At 46.0% G+C, this 17,227-nt stretch overlaps 1 long non-coding RNA gene across 1 annotated transcript in view, besides 3 other annotated features; it reads left to right on the top strand.

The window, feature by feature from the left end:
• Positions 1-17,227, top strand: part of Gm30978 — a 38,266-nt gene that overhangs the window by 519 nt on the left and 20,520 nt on the right. The gene's annotated exons all lie outside the window — the stretch shown is intronic.
• Positions 11,596-13,511: an enhancer, noted in NCBI's record as "VISTA enhancer mm919". NCBI's record gives its function as "enhancer in: limb[7/8] | facial mesenchyme[7/8]" and the evidence as "EXISTENCE:transgenic organism evidence [ECO:0001131][PMID:17130149]".
• Positions 11,596-13,767: a biological region, named in NCBI's record as "VISTA enhancers mm595 and mm919".
• Positions 12,242-13,767: an enhancer, noted in NCBI's record as "VISTA enhancer mm595". NCBI's record gives its function as "enhancer in: limb[7/13] | facial mesenchyme[7/13]" and the evidence as "EXISTENCE:transgenic organism evidence [ECO:0001131][PMID:17130149]".

The following is a 17,227-nucleotide window of genomic DNA, read 5'->3' as shown; positions in this document are numbered from 1 at the left end:
GATTTCTGAGTTTGAGGTCAGCCTGGTCGACAAAGTGAGTTCCAGGACAGCCAGGGCTACACAGAGAAACCCTGTCTCATAGAAACAAAAACAAAACAAAACAAAACAGATTAAAATTTAATTTCATGTGTATGAATGTTTTGCCTGCATATGTGTCTGGATTCTAGACATGCCTGGTCCCTGATGGAGGCTAGAAGTGGGTACTAGATCCCCTGAAACTGGATTTACAGCTGATCATGAGCCTCCATGTGGGAGCTGGGGCTCAAACCTGGGTTCTCTAGAAGATCTACCAGTGTTCTTACCTGCTGAGCCATCTCTCCAGCCCTAACACTGGTCACTTTTAAAGTTGAATTAATGCATTTTACATTATGGGATGGCCATGAGCCTAGGGGGCCAGGGTGGACAATTCAAAGTGGTTCAAAGTGATGTGTCTGGGTGTCAAGTTAACAAGAGAGGGACTGTGATAGTTAATTCACATATGTTCACATGTATTTGTGTGATATGACTAGGTATAGAAACCAAGAGGTAGATATTGGATAGCTTCCATCTCTCTCCACATTAATTTTTAGGCAGAGTCTCTCTCTGAACCTGGTGCACACAGACTCAACCAGAGCACCAAGCCTGAAGAAGGCTGTCTCTGTTTCTCAGGCTTTATGGGATAACAAGAACAGATCACTCTGCCCCACTACTTTATGTGACTGCTAAGATAAAGCTCAGGTCTTCCTGTTTGCATAACAAGTGCTTTATTGACAGAGCCAATCTCCCCAGTCCCACGAGAGTTCATTTTTATTGTCAAATTGAATGTATTAACAAATACGTAGTAGCTGGGCAGTGGTGGTACATGCCTTTAATCCTAGAATTTGGGAGACAGAGGCAGGTGGATCTCTGTGTTAGTGGCTGGCCTGGTCCACAGACTGAGTTCCTGGATCACCAGGGCTAAATGGAACAACCCCATCTTGAAAAACAAACAAACAAATGGCCCCAACCAAACAAAAGAAACATCCAGTAGCCTGGTGTAGTGGTGCATGTCTTTAATCCTGGCAGAGGCAGGTGGATCTCTGTGAGTTTGAAGCCAGCCTGCTGTACAGAGAGTTTCAGGACAGCCAGAGCTCTGTCTTGAATGACCCCGGCTGCCAAGGAAGGAAGGAAGGAAGGAAGGAAGGAAGGAAGGAAGGAAGGAAGGAAGGAAGGAAGGGTGAGGTACACTTTTGGGTGTATCTTTGAGGGTATGACTGTCCTAAATGTAAGTGGTATCTTTGCATGGGCTGGTATCCTGGGCTGAATTAAAGAGGGGGAAGCGCCAGCATTTTCTGTCTGTTTCCTGTTCCTCTGAGAATGAATTGAACAACATTGTAATCTTTAAAGTTTTATTTGTTTGCATGTTTATGCCTCTCTCTCTCTCTCTCTCTCTCTGTGTGTGTGTGTGTGTGTGTGTGTGTGTGTGTGAATATGTGCAGAGTGCTTGTGTCTGTGCACATCTACAGAGGCCCGAGGAGGGTAGTGAGTCTCTGTCAACCTCCACCTATTCCTTTGAGACAGGATCTCTCCCTAAACTGGGGCTTGCATTTTCTCAGAGTTGAAGCCAAACAGAAGCAATTCTCATGTCTCTCTGCCCCAGAGCTACCCTGACAGCCATGTGTGGAACAGCCAGCTTGGTGTGTGGGTGTGGGGATTCAAACCCTGATCCTCATGATCACACAACAAAGCACTCTTAACTGCTGAGCCTGTCTCCAGCTGCAGCACTGTAGTTTTTGTGTGCTTCTTCTGTTTAATCCTTCCCATCTATCTTGAGTATTTTGTTGGCTTTACAGTACTGTAACAAATACTTAAGATAAACTTATGGAGCAAAAAGGTTTGTTTGGGCTATAGCTTTGGCAGTGTCAGTCCATGTTAGGTGGCCCTGTTGCTCTTAGGTCTGCAGTGAGATCTCCATCTCACTGTTTAAGTCATGGGTAGGTTGTAAGAAAGAAGAGGCTAAAAGTCCTGCATCCCTTAAGAGAGCATGCTCACAGTGTCTACTCCAGAGCCTCCTGCCAGGCGCCAGGTCCTCACTCCAGTTCCCTCCGACTTCCATAGGGCTGCTCTGGAGATCAAGCACGGACCTCTGGGTGACGCAGTTGATAACTCATTGCTCTGCCTTCACATGGGAATGTAGGGTGTTTTCCTCAGTTTCTCTCTACCTTAGGTTTTCTTTGTTTATGTGCACTGGTGTTTTGCCTACATGTGTGTCTGTGTGAGGGTGCCAGATCCCCTGGACTCAAATTACAGTGAGGACTGTCATGTGGGTGTTGGCCCAAGGGCTCGCCATGGGCCGTCATGTCCTAGTACACGATGGGGGTTGACCATGGCGATGGGGGTTGACCATGGCGGCAGCAAGTGGCAAAAAGCAACCAAAGCAACCGCGGCGTCTGCAAACGCCTAGATTTTTGGTTTTGGTTTTTGTTTTGTTTTTATTAAAAAGTTTGGCAAAGAACCAGGGAAAGTTACCTGCTCAGTAACCCCAGCACTTTGGAAGCTGAAGCAGGAGGATGCTAAGTTTGATACCAATCTAAGTTGCAAAGCAAGATGCTGTCTCTTAAAGAAATAGAGGAATATGGAGGACAAGGAAATAAAGATGACTTCTTCTGGTCTGGGCTAGGGTTTCAGCATGGGCGTGGGCTGTATAACCAAAATAACAAAGACAAAGAGTAATTCTGTTACCCTGGGAAGGTAAACCACGGATTCCATTACTTGAATAAATATGGCGTTATTTGAGTTGTCTGAAAAGTTTTATGGCTTTCAAGCAATGTATTCATTGTCATGCTGTCAGAATTACTTATATAAATCTGTATATATGCCCTTGCCCTCTTCTCCTTTTGTCTTTTGTCTCCTTCTAAGTGTGTGATTTTCCTACCTCAGCTGAGTAGTTGATACTATGGGTGCTGTCACTGTCCAGCTCTCTCCCACTTCCCCTTCTCCCCCCTCTCCCTACCTCCTCCCTTTTCCCCTCCCCCTTCCCCCCTTTCTTGGTAATTTATGTCTGGTCCCTTTCCTCCCTCCCAGCTGAGGTTTATCAGTTCCATTGTAATTTTAAAAAGCTTTTAGTCTCATGGGTCCCTGCTGTTCTTGTCTTTAATTCTCTGGTCTTCAATCTTTATTTATTTATGTATTTATTTTTCTTTCTTTTTTCCTTCCTTTCTTTCTTTCTTTCTTTCTTTCTTTCTTTCTTTCTTTCTTTCTTTCTTTCTTTCTTTCTTTCTTTCTAATTTTATTTTTCGAGACAGGGTTTCTCTGTATATTCCTGGCTCTCCTGGAACTCACTTTGTAGATCAGGCTGGCCTTGAACTCAGAAATCCACCAGCCTCTGCCTCCCAAGTGCTGGGATTAAAGGCTTGTGCCACCACACCCGGCTTATTTATTTTTTTCCTTCTGATTGTTTCAGGATTACTTTGCTCTTTTTCTTGAAGGTAGGGGTTTAGAATACAAGTACTTCACAGCCTGTCTCCCTCTAAGTCTCCGTTTAACTGTACTTTGTAAACTGTGACATGTTGTATTTTAAATCAGTCTCAGATATTTCCTGATTTTTTTCTTTAGGAGGGAGGGAGTGTTGGGAATTGAACCCACGGCCTGGTGTGTCAAACCTGTATTCTACCTCTGAGTTACATCTCCAGCTCCAAGACTTCCCTTTAAAAAAAAAAAGCTAAAAACTTTTAATTAAAAAACAAAACAAAAAAAAATCCTTTGGGGACACAGGTGTTCCTAGTCTGCTTTCTTCTGTCACTGTAGTAAAGACTATGACCAAAAATCACTTGGGGAGGAAAGCGTCTATCTGCCTTACATATTCTGATCACACTATCACTGAGAGTCGCCAAGGTAGACCACAGCTGGTCAGTCTCAGAGGGAGGACTGGACAGAGGCTATGGAGGAGTGCAGCTTACTGGCTTGCTCCTGTGGCTGACTCAGCCTTCCCTCGTATTCATGTGATACGGCTTTTCTCTTTTGAGACCTACCTCCCTATGTAGCTCTGGCTGGCCTGGCATTCACTATATAAATCAGATCAACCTTAATTTTTTTAATGATTAAATACTTCTTTGTTATATGAATTTTGTTTATTCACTTAGCAGTTTCCTTTTTTTTTTTTTTTTTTTTAAGACAGGGTCCTACTACATCACACCGATTGGCCTGGCACTTGCTATGCAGACCTGGCTGACTTCAAACTCAGAGATCTACCTGCCTCTGCCTACTGAATGCTGGGATTAAAGGCATGCACCACCATGCCTGGCTTAGTTTTATTTTATTTTATATATTTATTTTTGTTGTTTCTGAGACAGGCTAGCCAGGAACTCACTCTGTAGACCAAGCTGGCCATAAAGTCACAGAGCTCTGCCTGCCTCTATTGTCAGCTTGACACAAAATATAGTGACCTGGGAAGAAGGGACCTCAATTGAAGGTTTGATTAAGAGTGGCCTCTGAGTGGTGGCGCACGCCTTTAATCCCAGCACTTGGGAGGCAGAGGCAGGCGGATTTCTGAGTTCGAGGCCAGCCTGGTCTACAGAGCGAGTTCCAGGACAGCCAGGACTATACAGAGAAACCCTGTCTCCAAAACAAAACAAAACAAAACAAACAAACAAACAAAAGAGTGGCCTCTGGCTGTGACTCTGACAAGGTCTTGACTGAGGGTTGCTGTGGGAGGGCCCAGCTCACTGTGGGTGGCAGCATCTCTGGGCAGGTTTCTATAAGAACTCTAACATGATTGAGAGCTGTAAGCCCAAATCCTGCATGGTTCGGAGCAAGGTGAGGGTACTGTCCTAGGTCTCTCAAAGCCACAGGGCAGATCCCTCACAGGAGTGAAGAGGAGAAGTTCTGTCATAGCTGGAAAATGTGGGCTGTGGCGGAGCTTCCTGTGTCCCACAGAGAAATCTTACCAGAAAAAGGACTTAGGAGAACATCCAACACAGGAACTGAAAACATTGGTTTAAGACCGTGTTTATTTATACTTTGAAAGTTTAAGGAAAGAAAAGTTTCTAAAACCACCTGGAACGGATACCTCGATTAGCAATGCAGAATTTTTAATAGCTCTTGGTTCGGTTTGACTATTTTTGGGTCAATTTTGTTTCATCTGGACTTTGAGTGAGCAAAGCCGTAGGCAGTGTTTTAAACTCTTTCGGGTAAGTAGAGTCTGTAGTTTTGTCCCCTAATGACGTGTGAACTCTTTCCTTCTTCTTGCTCAGGCACTTGCTGGACACTTGTCGTGGGTTATTAATTCCCTCTTGGAAAAGGACCAGCAATTTTCTGGCATTTATTATTTATTTATTTCTGAGACAAGGACTCACTATGTAGCCGTGGCTGTCCTGAAACTCCAAGTTCTTCTCAATCTTCCTGGTGCTGTGACCCTTTAATACAGTTCCTCACGTTGTGGTGAGTTCCCCCAACCATAAAATTATTTTTGTTGCGACTTCATAACTGTAAATTTGCTCCCGTGAATAGATTGTAATATATATGTATCTGTGTTTTCTAATGGTCTTAGGAGATCCCTGTGAAAGGCTCACTCATTCGACCCTTTCACCTCCTCTTCCTGGGCGGAGGAGTTTATGTATCTCATGACTTCCTCTTTCTTGGTTAGCTTCTTTATTTTTGTGTGTGTCACACCCTGCAGCCTCCTTAGAGATAATACTTAGATAAAACATTTTGTACTTGGGGAAAAAAAACATCCCTCTATGATTAGCATTTTAGTCCAGTGTGAAATCTGGTTAGAAATTATATATATTGAGGCCATGTCTCACTATTTCTAGATCACAGTTATTTTATTTGTTTATTTTTGTTTTGTTTTCTGCTGTCCTCCTTCCTACGGGGCCTCACAAGGAGACCCTTGAATTCCACGGGTTGCTGAAGATGACCTTGAACTGCTAGACCTCCCATCTCTCCCTCTGGAGTGCTGGGATTATAGGCCTGTGTACCACAGGCTGTCTATACATCTTTAGGGCTTCTCTCTGGGTAGGCGAGCACTCTATCAATGAGCCACATCCCCAGCCCACCTGGCAGCTTTTGAGGAGTTCAAAACGTCCTGATTGCTCGTATTATATTACAAGTATTATATTTTTATATGTGGACTATGTATTATAACAGAAACAGGATGAGTTGGGGTCCTGGGACTCCCTTCAAAGGGTTCACCCTCGATGACTTTCTTGGATCAACCTCCAACCTCCTAAAGGTCCCATACTCCGACCCACAATGCAATATCACTGTTGACCAAGCCTGTATGGGTCTTTGGAGGACATTATATCTTCACTATAGCAGTGTCCAATAGCTTCCTTTATTCTAGGTACTATGTGGTCTCTTTCAGCCCACACATAGATGGCTTTAGTTCTGACAACATTTCATGGATTATTTATTTATTTATTTATTTTTAAATATTTTTATTACATATTTTCCTCAATTACATTTCCAATGCTATCCCAAAAGTCCCCCATACCCTCCCCCCCACTTCCCTACCCACCCATTCCCATTTTTTTGGCCCTGGCATTCCCCTGTACTGAGGCATATACAGTTTGCATGTCCAATGGACCTCTCTTTCCAGTGATGGCCGACTAGGCCATCTTTTGATACATATGCAGCTAGAGTCAAGAGCTCCGGGGTACTGGTTAGTTCATAATGTTGTTCCACCTATAGGGTTGCAGATCCCTTTAGCTCCTTGGGTACTTTCTCTAGCTCCTCCATTGGGAGCCCTGTGATCCATCCAATAGTCATGGATTATTTCTTTAATGATTTATTTTTCCTTAGTTTCTCCTGAGTTTTCATTCTAGAATTCTATTATTTGAAAATTGGATGTCTTGGGCTAGTTGTACAGCTTCTCAATATTTCTTTCTATTGTCTTACAATTCTTTTTTTTTTTTTTTTTTGCAAAAAGTATTGTACCTTCAAATATAACCCTTATGTGTTTATCAGTCACCAACAGAGACAAATCTAGAAAGATAATATCTTTCTAGGAGAAGAGTGTGCTATCTTAATGTACTTTCCTTCTTAAATTTTTGGGTTTTTTATTACATTTGTTTTGTGTGAGCATGTATGTGCAGGTCTGTGTGTGTGCTCATGTACACACAAGTCACAGTGCACATATGGAGGTTAAAGGACAATTTGCAGAATGGGTTTTTTCCTTCCACCTTCAGGTCTGAGGGATCAAGCACAGGTTGTCATGTTAGGTGGCAGCTATCTCTACCTATTGAGGCATTGTCTGGCCTTAATTCACTTTCTTTTGCTGTAGCAAAACCTATAAGGTAGTTTATAAAGAATAAAGCTTTATTTAGCTCACGGATCTCGGAGCATGCTACTCTCAACTCTCAGAATACGGATGGGTATGGAACCAGGGTCCTGATGGAGCTAGACAAGTATTCTCCTGCGGAGACACACCACAGCCTACCTCTTCCTTCTTTTCTTTGAATTATGGTCTTGTTATGCATTTCCTAGACTATCATGAAACATGCAATTCTCCCTGTCTCAGCTTCTCAAGAATGTACAGAGATAAGGGCCCTGTTGCTGCATCATGACTGACCCAAGGGTTCCACACATGGAGAATGAGGAAGCATGCCAGTTTGGGTCATAGATGATAAGGTCACCCACATCCTCAAGGGGCTTTTTCTCACTTCATCTCATCTGTGCTCAAAGGCTGACCCTTACCTCCAAATATCTTCCAACACAGGACTTTGGGATTGTTTCCAATATAAGAATTCTTGGGAGCCATATTTAAAGACATGTCTGGGGGCTGGAGAGGTGGCTCAGTGGTTAAGAACACTGACTGTTCTTCCAGAGGACCTGGGGTTCAATTCCCGGCCACCAACAAAGCAGCTTACAACTGTCTGTAACTCCAGTATCTGATACCCTCATATAGACATACATGCAGGCAACACACCAGTGTACATAAAATAAAAATAAATTAATTGTTTTTAAAAAGTATATCTGTGCCGGGCGGTGGTGGCATACGCCTTTAATCCCAGCACTTGGGAGGCAGAGGCAGACAGATTTCTGAGTTCGAGGCCAGCCTGGTCTACAGAGTGAGTTTCAGGACAGCCAGAGCTACACAGAGAAACCCTGTCTGGAAAAACCAAAAAAAAAAAAAAAGTTTCTCTGTGTGTATTCTGTGTGTGATGTGTGTATATGGTGTGTGTTAGTGCCAGTATGAATATGCCAAGAAACTCACGTTGGGGTCAGAGGTCCTTGCTCTCTACCTTGAGACCACCTTGGGTCTCTCGCTGTTCACTTCTGTGTATGCCAGGCTAACTCAGGATATCCCCGCCTCTGTCTCCCAGAGCATTATGAGTTCAGAAGCTCATGACCAAGCCCAGGTCCATATAAGCATGAGTTCTGGTTACATGAACTCATGTCCTCACATCTGTCAGGAAGTGCCTTGCCCATTGAGCCACCTCCTCAGCTCCAACAGTGCCAGATGCTGACAGAAACATTGCCGAGGAAGTTGGGAAGGAGAACCTAACTTTCAGATTACACTGTCCTTGGTCCAGGGAATCAGGAAGTTGCTGTTATCGTCAAGATACCAGTGAAAGGCAGGGTATCTCTACAGATAACTCACTTGCGTTATAGCCTGGAGGGTGATTAGCTATACCATAGAAGCCAGACGCTCCATAACCCATGTCTGCCCAGGATACCTGCTGCTTGCTCTGGGAGGTCAGTAACTCTGATCTCCAGTTTGCCACCGAAATAAATCTGCACACAAAAGTAAAAGAATTGAGAAGCTAAAAGTGAACAGACAAACAACAGATAAACAAAACACCCAGATAAACAAAAACCAAATTTATCAAAAAACAACCTTGTGGCTATTTTTACCTTTTTCTCCTTCTAGAGTCTTCCTTGGACTCAATTTCTTTCTCTCTTTCTCCCTTCCTTCCTCTCTCTCTCTCTCTCTCTCTCTCTCTCTCTCTCTCTTTCTTTTTTTTTTTGTTTTTCGAGACAGGCTTTTCTTTTCTTTTCTTTTCTTTTCTTTTCTTTTCTTTTCTTTTCTTTTCTTTTCTTTTCTTTTTTTTTTGAGACAGGGTTTCTCTGTGTAGCCCTGGCTGTTCTGGGACTCAGACTGTAGACCAGGCTGGCCTTGAACTCACAGAGATTCCACCTGCTTCTGCTTCCAGAGTGCTGGGACTAGAGGCAGTCACCACACTTCCTGGCTTCTAAATCTTTTTTGGAAGGGGTCGGCGGGGGACAGGGTGAGAGTCTGAATCTCTCAATGCACACTTAATGCCATAGCCCGTCTTTCACCCTGAACCCTCGTGGCTTCTTTGTGCTCCATTTGTCTTTTGAGTGAATTTTTCCATGATGTCTTCCAATTGATAGATTTATCAATGTTTTTCTGTCTTTGGTTGCATACAGTCTAGAGTTTAACCTGAAGGCTGACCTTTAAGAAAACCACTGATTATTTTTACAGCTCAGATTTCCAATGGGTTCTTGGGTTTGCAGCCCCCTCTCCCTTTACATTTTCCACGAGGTCCATTTCTACCGTTTCCATTTAATATTTCTTATACATTTTCAGCAGTTATTCTGCCTTTCCTATGTATTGGTGCTGTGTAGATAGAAATGTGTGTGAAGGTCTTTTCTACACTATTCTGTAAACCATTGTCAGCTAGACTCCACGTGGATGATTTTACCACCCTCTAACGAGGAAGCGTTCGATGTCTTCATTGTGTGTATTTTGGAATTTTGATTTGTAGACCTTGAAAGGCAGTTCTCCCCACATACACTCAATGTGTGTGCATGTTTGTGTGTGCGTATGTGTGTGTTGTGTATGGTGTGTGTGTGTTTATGTATTTTCTTTTTTCTCTTCAAGGTGCAGTTGGTAGTTTTGTGGCTGCTTCTATTTGGAAGCTCTCCTAACCTCTCATTCCAGGAAATAAAGCCCTATGTTGTTTCACGGATCTGCATCCTGTGCTAGACTAGTGCCCATCTGGAAGTGGAGCTTGTGGGTGGCTTCCTCCTTGTGAGGCTGTGATCCTCTCACCCTCTTAGCTCATCCTACCCAGCTCACAGAATCTCAACGCTGCATCTTCCTCCGGCCTCCTGTCTCCCGGGAAACCTTTTTTGTTTTGAAGAGTAAACGTTTCTATGAATGTACAATGGACATATTTAAAATGTACACTAGTCATAAATGAATGCCTGGATGCTTCTCTGAATGAATGTTCCTGGGTAACGGACAGGGGCTAGAGTTTTTTGGAGAGGCATCACTCAACCTAGAGTAAGAATGGGAACATTTGCCTGGTGGTGGTAGCACATGCCTTTGATCCCAGGACTTTGGAGGCAGAGACTGGGAGATCTCTGAGTTCAAGAGCAGGTTGGTCCATAGAGTGAGCTCCAGGACAGCCAGAGCTACACAGAGAAACCCTGTTTTGAAGAAAGAGAGAGACAGAGACAGAGAGACAGACAGAGAGAGTGCATTATCTTTCTCCAGAAGGCTCTTGGTGTTTAACCCGTCACTCTCTTTTCCTTCTTTTCTTTCTTTCTCTCTTTCTTTCTTCCTTCCTTTCTTTCTCTCTCTCTCTCTTTCTTTCTTTTCTTGTTTTGTTTGTTTGTTTTTTTCGAGACAGGGTTTCTCTGTATATCCCTGGCTGTCCTGGAACTCACTTTGTAGACCAGGCTGGCCTCGAACTCAGAAATCTGCCTGCCTCTGCCTCCCACGTGCTGGGATTAAAGGCGTGCGCCACCACGCCCGGCCATCATCCTCTTTTCAAACGTGATTCTATGCCTGGCTTTTCTCTGGGAACACAGAGCCCAGAAGCCCCTTGTCACAGCCTCTGTAGTGGTGTTGGGCTTTGCCCTCCATTTGCCTCACAGAGAGCTCAACTTCCCTTTCACCCCAGCCATGTATTGAGCATCGCCACTTCTTTGTGGCAGGAGTAGAGAGAGATTCTCTACCTTACCTGGAACTCCAGCGGCCTTTTTATGGAATGCCGTTCTTAGGACTGGGGACCAGGGAGATGGGAGCAAGTAAGTCAACTTTGAGTCTGGAAACCCTTCGAATGCTCCAGATTGCATTCAGATTGCTGTCCTTTAGTGATAGACATTTAGTACAAAATTGCACGCAGTGAGGGAGACAACTTTGGACAGATACACTCTAGAAACCATGCACTGGCTAGGCCTGGAAGCAAGGGATGAAAGAGTCATTTAGGGTTCCCGCTGATGAGAAGTCTCTAATCCTGGTGAGGCATACCCAGGGCCCACAAGGCAGCAAAGGTGATGAGAAGACCGGAAGGGCAAATCCAGGAGATAGGAGGTGACTTATTAGATCCACGTAGGGACAACTTTTAGTTTCTGAAAATCTGATGGAAGGTAGCACAACCCACAGACCTTAAAGCAATACAAGAGACAGTTCGTGAGGATTCATCTTATTTGGCAATTTTGTCAGTGGCTAGCTCTGCAGGTCTTCTTCTCAAGATTTTGGTTTCATACCTACCCAAAAGGTGGGTGTTTGGGAGTCCCTGCCAGTGACAGCTAAAGCCTGGAGAGACAGGGGTGGGTAGGGAATTAACAACCAGACAGGACTGCTCTAGGCCCAGAACATGTCAGCCTACAAGATGGCAGGCCCCAGGGTTCCTCAGGTTGATGTTTGTGCCCTGGTAAGTGTGGAGGTACCCAGATAAATGTGGGGGTACCCAGATTCTGAAGCTTGTGCTTGGTGGGGGACCCTTAAGGAAAGGGTTGAGCAGAGTCAAGAGATGTAGAGATACAACAGGGAGACAGTCTTTCTTCTGGTCATCCGGAATTTAGTCCTTTACTACCCTGATATACAACTGCTTCTAAAAACGGAGACCACCTCTTCTGCATGTTGACTGTCCAGGAAGCTGAGGAGATTTTTTTTAATCTCCTCACTCTCTTTATCTACCCCTGGACTTCTCCCTGTTATGGAATCAGTCAGCATTCCACTGGTGTCCCCAGCCTGGAATGAAACACACAGCCCAGCTTTCCAGTCAGCCAGACTGAGTGTGGCCGCCACCCCTCAGGTCAACTGTCATCTTAGAAGTGATCTGAGAAGGTTCTAGAAGCATATCCCTGGAGTTGAGAGGTTTCTAGTTTAGAGCCTAGAAGTTGGCTATGTGAAGGGCCCGAGACATAGCAAGCTTTAGCAAGCTGAGGGCAAGAGGCAGCCTTAAGTACAGGACTCTATTCTTTTCAGCCTCCACGACACAGATGAGTACTACTGAAGTTGCTTGCTTTAAGCTGAACTAGAAGAATAGGTTGCTATGACCTGTGAGACCGCAATCCTACTCCCATCAGCGAGGTTGTGTTCCTCATTTAGGGTCAAATGAGGAACAGTTTAGTTTAGTTTATTTTTCCTCCTCACACCCAGAGGGGTTTTATAGCCACCTTATTGACCTTTGGGGTGCTATGACCAACCAGATACTGACACATTGGGGGGGGTGCGGGGAGGTTGCACACCTCTTAGTCCCGTGGGCGTTGTAGAATCTGAGCTTGGGTCTTAAAGTCCTACATTTCGTCTGAGTTCTCCCTGCAGGCTCTGCACCTGGGATCGGAGGAATGAATAGAGAGCTTGTTTTAGTAGGAATTTCTTCCCTCTGCTGTTTGCTTTGGGTTTGTTCCCCTCTCCGTTCCTGGCTTCTAACCCAATATTTGGCTTTCTGTAAGCACTAAATATATATATATTTTTCATTAACACCCCCCCCTCCCCCGCTAAACATGGCTTCCTACCTGCTTCCCACCACCGGATCCCCAGCCTGGAATGAAAAACACTACCCAGAGGGCATGGCAGAGCGGCTGAGGCTGAGCGTGGGCAATTCCGGGGAGGAGGGAGGCGCAGCGCCAGGAAAGAGGAGCACTCACCCACACGGGGCATCTCCCAGTCCCAGTCAAGGGAGCATCTGAAGGAAGGAGGGAGGGAAAGGGAGGCAGGACAGCCACACTCTGGCTTTCCGTACCCTCGTACCCTCTGCACCCTGCTCCTCTCCTGGTACAGTGAGTGCCTCCTAAGAACCCCAGCACTTCCAGGGACAGCAGCCAGGGCCAGGGCACACAAGACCTCCCAGTTACCTACCCTCACATCCCACCCTAGACTGTGCCCTGGGGGTGGCTGCACCTTCCTGTTCTCTGTAAACAGTCAAGTCTGTAGCCTGAGCTGAATGGAACCTGGCAGTGGAAAATTCCCCTTGCGCAGTCTCACAGCCTCTTAGGCAGTGCCTAAAGCAGCAGCTATTGAGTAACTAGCCTTGGCCAGCTTGGCCCAGGAGATCCATCACTTAGGAGCCTTCGGGGGAAGGGAGGCTGCTTCTAAGAGGCAGGTTAGGAGGAGACAGTGGGACCCCAGCTCAGGACCTCCGTAGTTCCTGCCTCCAAAGAGCCCATCCACAGACTTGGTTTTCCGAGTCTGGAACCCTGGCAGTCCCGTGTCTCTGTCTGGCCCGGCAGGAAAACCTCGAGACAGCTTCTTCCTATCCCTGATTTACAGCCTTGCTGTGTTTCTGAGTAAGGCTGACAGGCTCTGCAATTCGGTGGTGCATGCTTGATTTCTGCTTGGATCTGAGGCTGCTCAGGAACAGAAGAAGTGGCTTCGGAGTGTAATCCTTCCTGCCTGAACTGTTGCTCTCTGCCCGCCCCAAGATGCATTGGTACCCTAGCGGGCCAGCTTGCCAGTGTGCGCGTGCGCGTGTGTGTTGCTCATAATCCTGGTGGCTAGCATGGACTTTCTGACCTTCCTCTGTGCTCTTGTTTCCTTCTTCTTTTCCTCAGAGTGTTCCCCAGGCACCCAGCACAGTAGGAACTGCCAAGGGACTCAAGAATCCAGTTAAAGTCTCTAGCCTTGTGCAACTTACTACTCGATCAAAGAAATCAACTAGGAATGCCAATCTCTGCAATATAAATCCCCTACTCACTCGCTAACCAAACCCTGCCTGAATTCTGCTTCTCAGATCAGCCAAGCCCAGACTGTATTGGCGATTCTCAGGAGTGATGAATGCCATGATGAGGTCTACTCCTACTGGGCAAGTTTGGGTCAGCCCTCACTGAAGTGTGCTGTTACACGTAGGTCATGAGTCCTGGTCTTAACCTCTTACAAGAGGGTCCCAAGTTTCTCCTCCTAAGAAGATAATGGATTTGACTGATCTAGCTAAGCTTAGAGGTTCCTTGCCCGATTCCTGCCCCCAAAATTTGTGCTTAGTCCTTAGCCCGAGTGAGCTGTCACCTGATGGCTTTCTTCCCTATTACTATCCCTTCCTCCCAGCCCATCTGGATCACCGGAAACTCCCCTTTGTTTTGTGTGGGATGGACACACACTTCTTCATTCCATTCTAACATCAAGCAAGGGTAGGCCATGTGCCAGGCACTGAGGTAATGCTGGAGGCACAAACTTGTCCTCTGGAGCCCATTGACACTTGAATATCACAGTCTTACTTAGGACTTGACTTCATGTCTTGCAGTCCTCTGGGTTATAGGAAAACTATGTTAGTCTTCCCAGTATAGAGACACATGACCAAACTCAGAACCTTAATTGTTTGCCCACATTTAACTGGTGGGAGTTACTTGGGTTCAAGTTTCTCCTTTGCCACTATAAACTTTGGCTCCTCCTCCTTCTCCTCCTCCTCCTCTTCTTCCTTCTCCTCTTCCTCTTCCTCTTCTTCCTCTTCTTCCTCTTCCTCCTCCTCCCCCTCCCCTCCTCCTCCTCCTCCTCCTCTTCTTCTTCTTCTTCTTCTTCCTCTTCTTCCTCTTCTTCCTCTTCCTCCTCTTCCTCCTCTTCCTCCTCCTCCCCCTCCCCTCCTCCTCCTCCTCCTCCTCCTCCTCCTCTTCTTCTTCTTCTTCTTCTTCTTCTTCTTCTTCTTCTTCTTCTTCTTCTTCTTCTTCTTCTTCTTCTTCTTCTTCTTCTTCCTCCTCCTCCTCCTCCTCTTCTTCTCCTCCTTCTTCAAAAGACCAGTGTCAGGTTGTAAAGATAGTACACACACAGAGAAGGCCCATTACAGGATTACCCATCTTTCTCATTGGCATGAGCTGTGTCCTGTGGAAAATCTCCCTAAACACTGATCGAGATGGGAAGTCCTACTTCCATTCCCTCCTGTCTGCTGGATTCCATTTGAGAGCAGGGTGGATGGGGGCAGGGCTGGGAGAAAGAGAAGGATGTAGCCCACAGAGTCGAAGAGACACCCAAGACTTAACCACCACAAGAACTTGGTCCTTGGTATCTCAGTGGGCAAGGCTGGGCTTGTTGTCATCTTGCCCAGTCACTGGTGATGGCAGCGTAACCTCGGTGACAGCTTCCTCTGAAGAGATGAATGAAGCAATTATATACTTGGTGCAGAGAAGATTCCAGAGGGAGGAGATGTTTTCAATGGCAATAGCCCCAAGATGGAATATTTCAATGAGTCAACAAACAGAGATACTGGCACCGGCTTCCCTTTAATGGTCTTGTGAGCACTTGCAAAGCTCCGGAGGTGTTCTTGGCACAGTGGCCCTTGTCTGAAAGCTTTTATTTTCTTCTTCATCTCACACACTCCTCCCATCTCCTGCTGGGATTCTGAGCTTAAATTCTTAGACAACAAAGGCAATGATCAGAACCCCAGTGGGTAAGTTCTTAGGCTAAAAGGAGGGTTTTCTCATGGCGCAATGGTACCCTACCTCATCCCACCCCCACCTCCCAACTCCCCGACCCCCCACCTTCTGCTTCCGCTGCCGCCATTTTTGTTGTATTTTCAGAAACATCAGATGACCACATTTGAAGGGGTCTCTTGGGAGTTGCTCTGTACCAGCTTATAGTTGAAGAGAGTAGCTGACAGTTTGTTAGTCCTACTCAAGATCTGACTGGTGACTTTGGCGTTTTATATAACCTTTGGAAACTGGGAGTAAGAGAGGGGGTATATGTGCCAGACAGTGGTGGGCAGCCCAGAAAAATCTATGGTGTTTATCCACAGAGAAGGACAGGTCACGTATGAGGTGACATGCAATGCCCTTGGGATTGGAGGTGAAAAGACAGTGAGCAAAAACCGGTCCAGGCCACAATGCAGCGAGAATATGGTTCTGTGGAAGTTGGTATAGGTGAGACTTGAAAATCGGAGTTTCTGGGAGAAAGACACCCCCCCTGCCCCCATCCTTTACAGATTCACAAACATCTTTCATTTTGCTTAAACAAAGGTAGCCCAAGATGAATGGATATTCCTGGGTCTACCAGCAGGCCAGTCCTTGAATTGAATGAGTTGGTCCCTGGAGACCACTCCCCAGTCCCAAGAGAATCTTCTCTTGACCTGTGCCTTCAGCCAGGCCTGTGCCCTCTTGTTGACACCAAAGATGGCAGCTCCTGGGGGGATGGGGGTGGAGGATCGAGGTCAGAAACAGAAACTGTAATTAAACCTGTTTTTATCCTCCCTCATCCACAGCAGGAGGTTATTCTTGATGCTCAGTGAGGGGGAGGAAGGGAGCAAAAGGCTGCTTTTAACCTTGTGGCCTTCTGGTGATTGGGTAGCGAGGTTTGGGATGGAGATCTCCTAGAACATTTTTTTTTTCCCTGAGTCTCAGAAACTGCAGAGCGCGCTGCTTCAGAGACAGAGAGCAAGGGCACTCAAACTCCTGCATCTCTGACTTGGGGTTGAATGCGGGCAGTCTCTGGAGAAGTTCTGCTTTCGAAAACCAATGCAGGTGTGGCCTGTGTTCTCCAAACTAGAGTCCTTCATCTTTGACCAAGCAGGCCTTAGAAGCAGGCTGCTTCCTTCCTCTTCCCTCCTCTTCCTCTGGATTCAGGCCAGAGCCTTCCCTCCTAGCCCTCAGACCAGCAAAATAGCAAAGGCTGTGGATTAGCCATTGGGCCACTTCCTTTCCTAAGGCTATTCCAGGTGCCTTAGGAAGAGCTGTTTATTCTTCCTGCATCCTCCCTAGGTGTGTTTTCTTCTCCATCAATCTCTTAGCCTATTTTTCATCACCCCAAGGGTGGACCTCCCCCCCACCCCCAGGAAGTGCAGCCAAGAGCACAACTTGGTCTGGCCTCTTGCAGAAAGGATTTCAGTGTCTCTCATTCAACCAAAGCCAAGGACTAGAAGCAATGAGTTCTTGGAGCATATACTACAGACAGTTCACTTTCAAGAAGAAAAATTACTATCCACTGAGGATTCGCCTTGAAAATGAAGCCTGCGAAGATCCTGTTCCTCTTGGCTACACCTTAGGGGCTGCGTTCTTGTTCACGTGTGTTTTCATAAACAAAGCCCCCCATCTCATGGGGGGGGGGGGAGCATCCCTCCCCTTCAGTTCCTTCCTCTTCTTCAGCTCC

This window comes from Mus musculus, chromosome 8 (genome assembly GCF_000001635.26).
Source record: "Mus musculus strain C57BL/6J chromosome 8, GRCm38.p6 C57BL/6J".
NCBI classification, from domain to species: Eukaryota; Metazoa; Chordata; class Mammalia; order Rodentia; family Muridae; genus Mus; species Mus musculus.
Note: the sequence above shows the minus strand (reverse complement) of the source record. Positions and strands in the feature narration are given on the sequence as shown.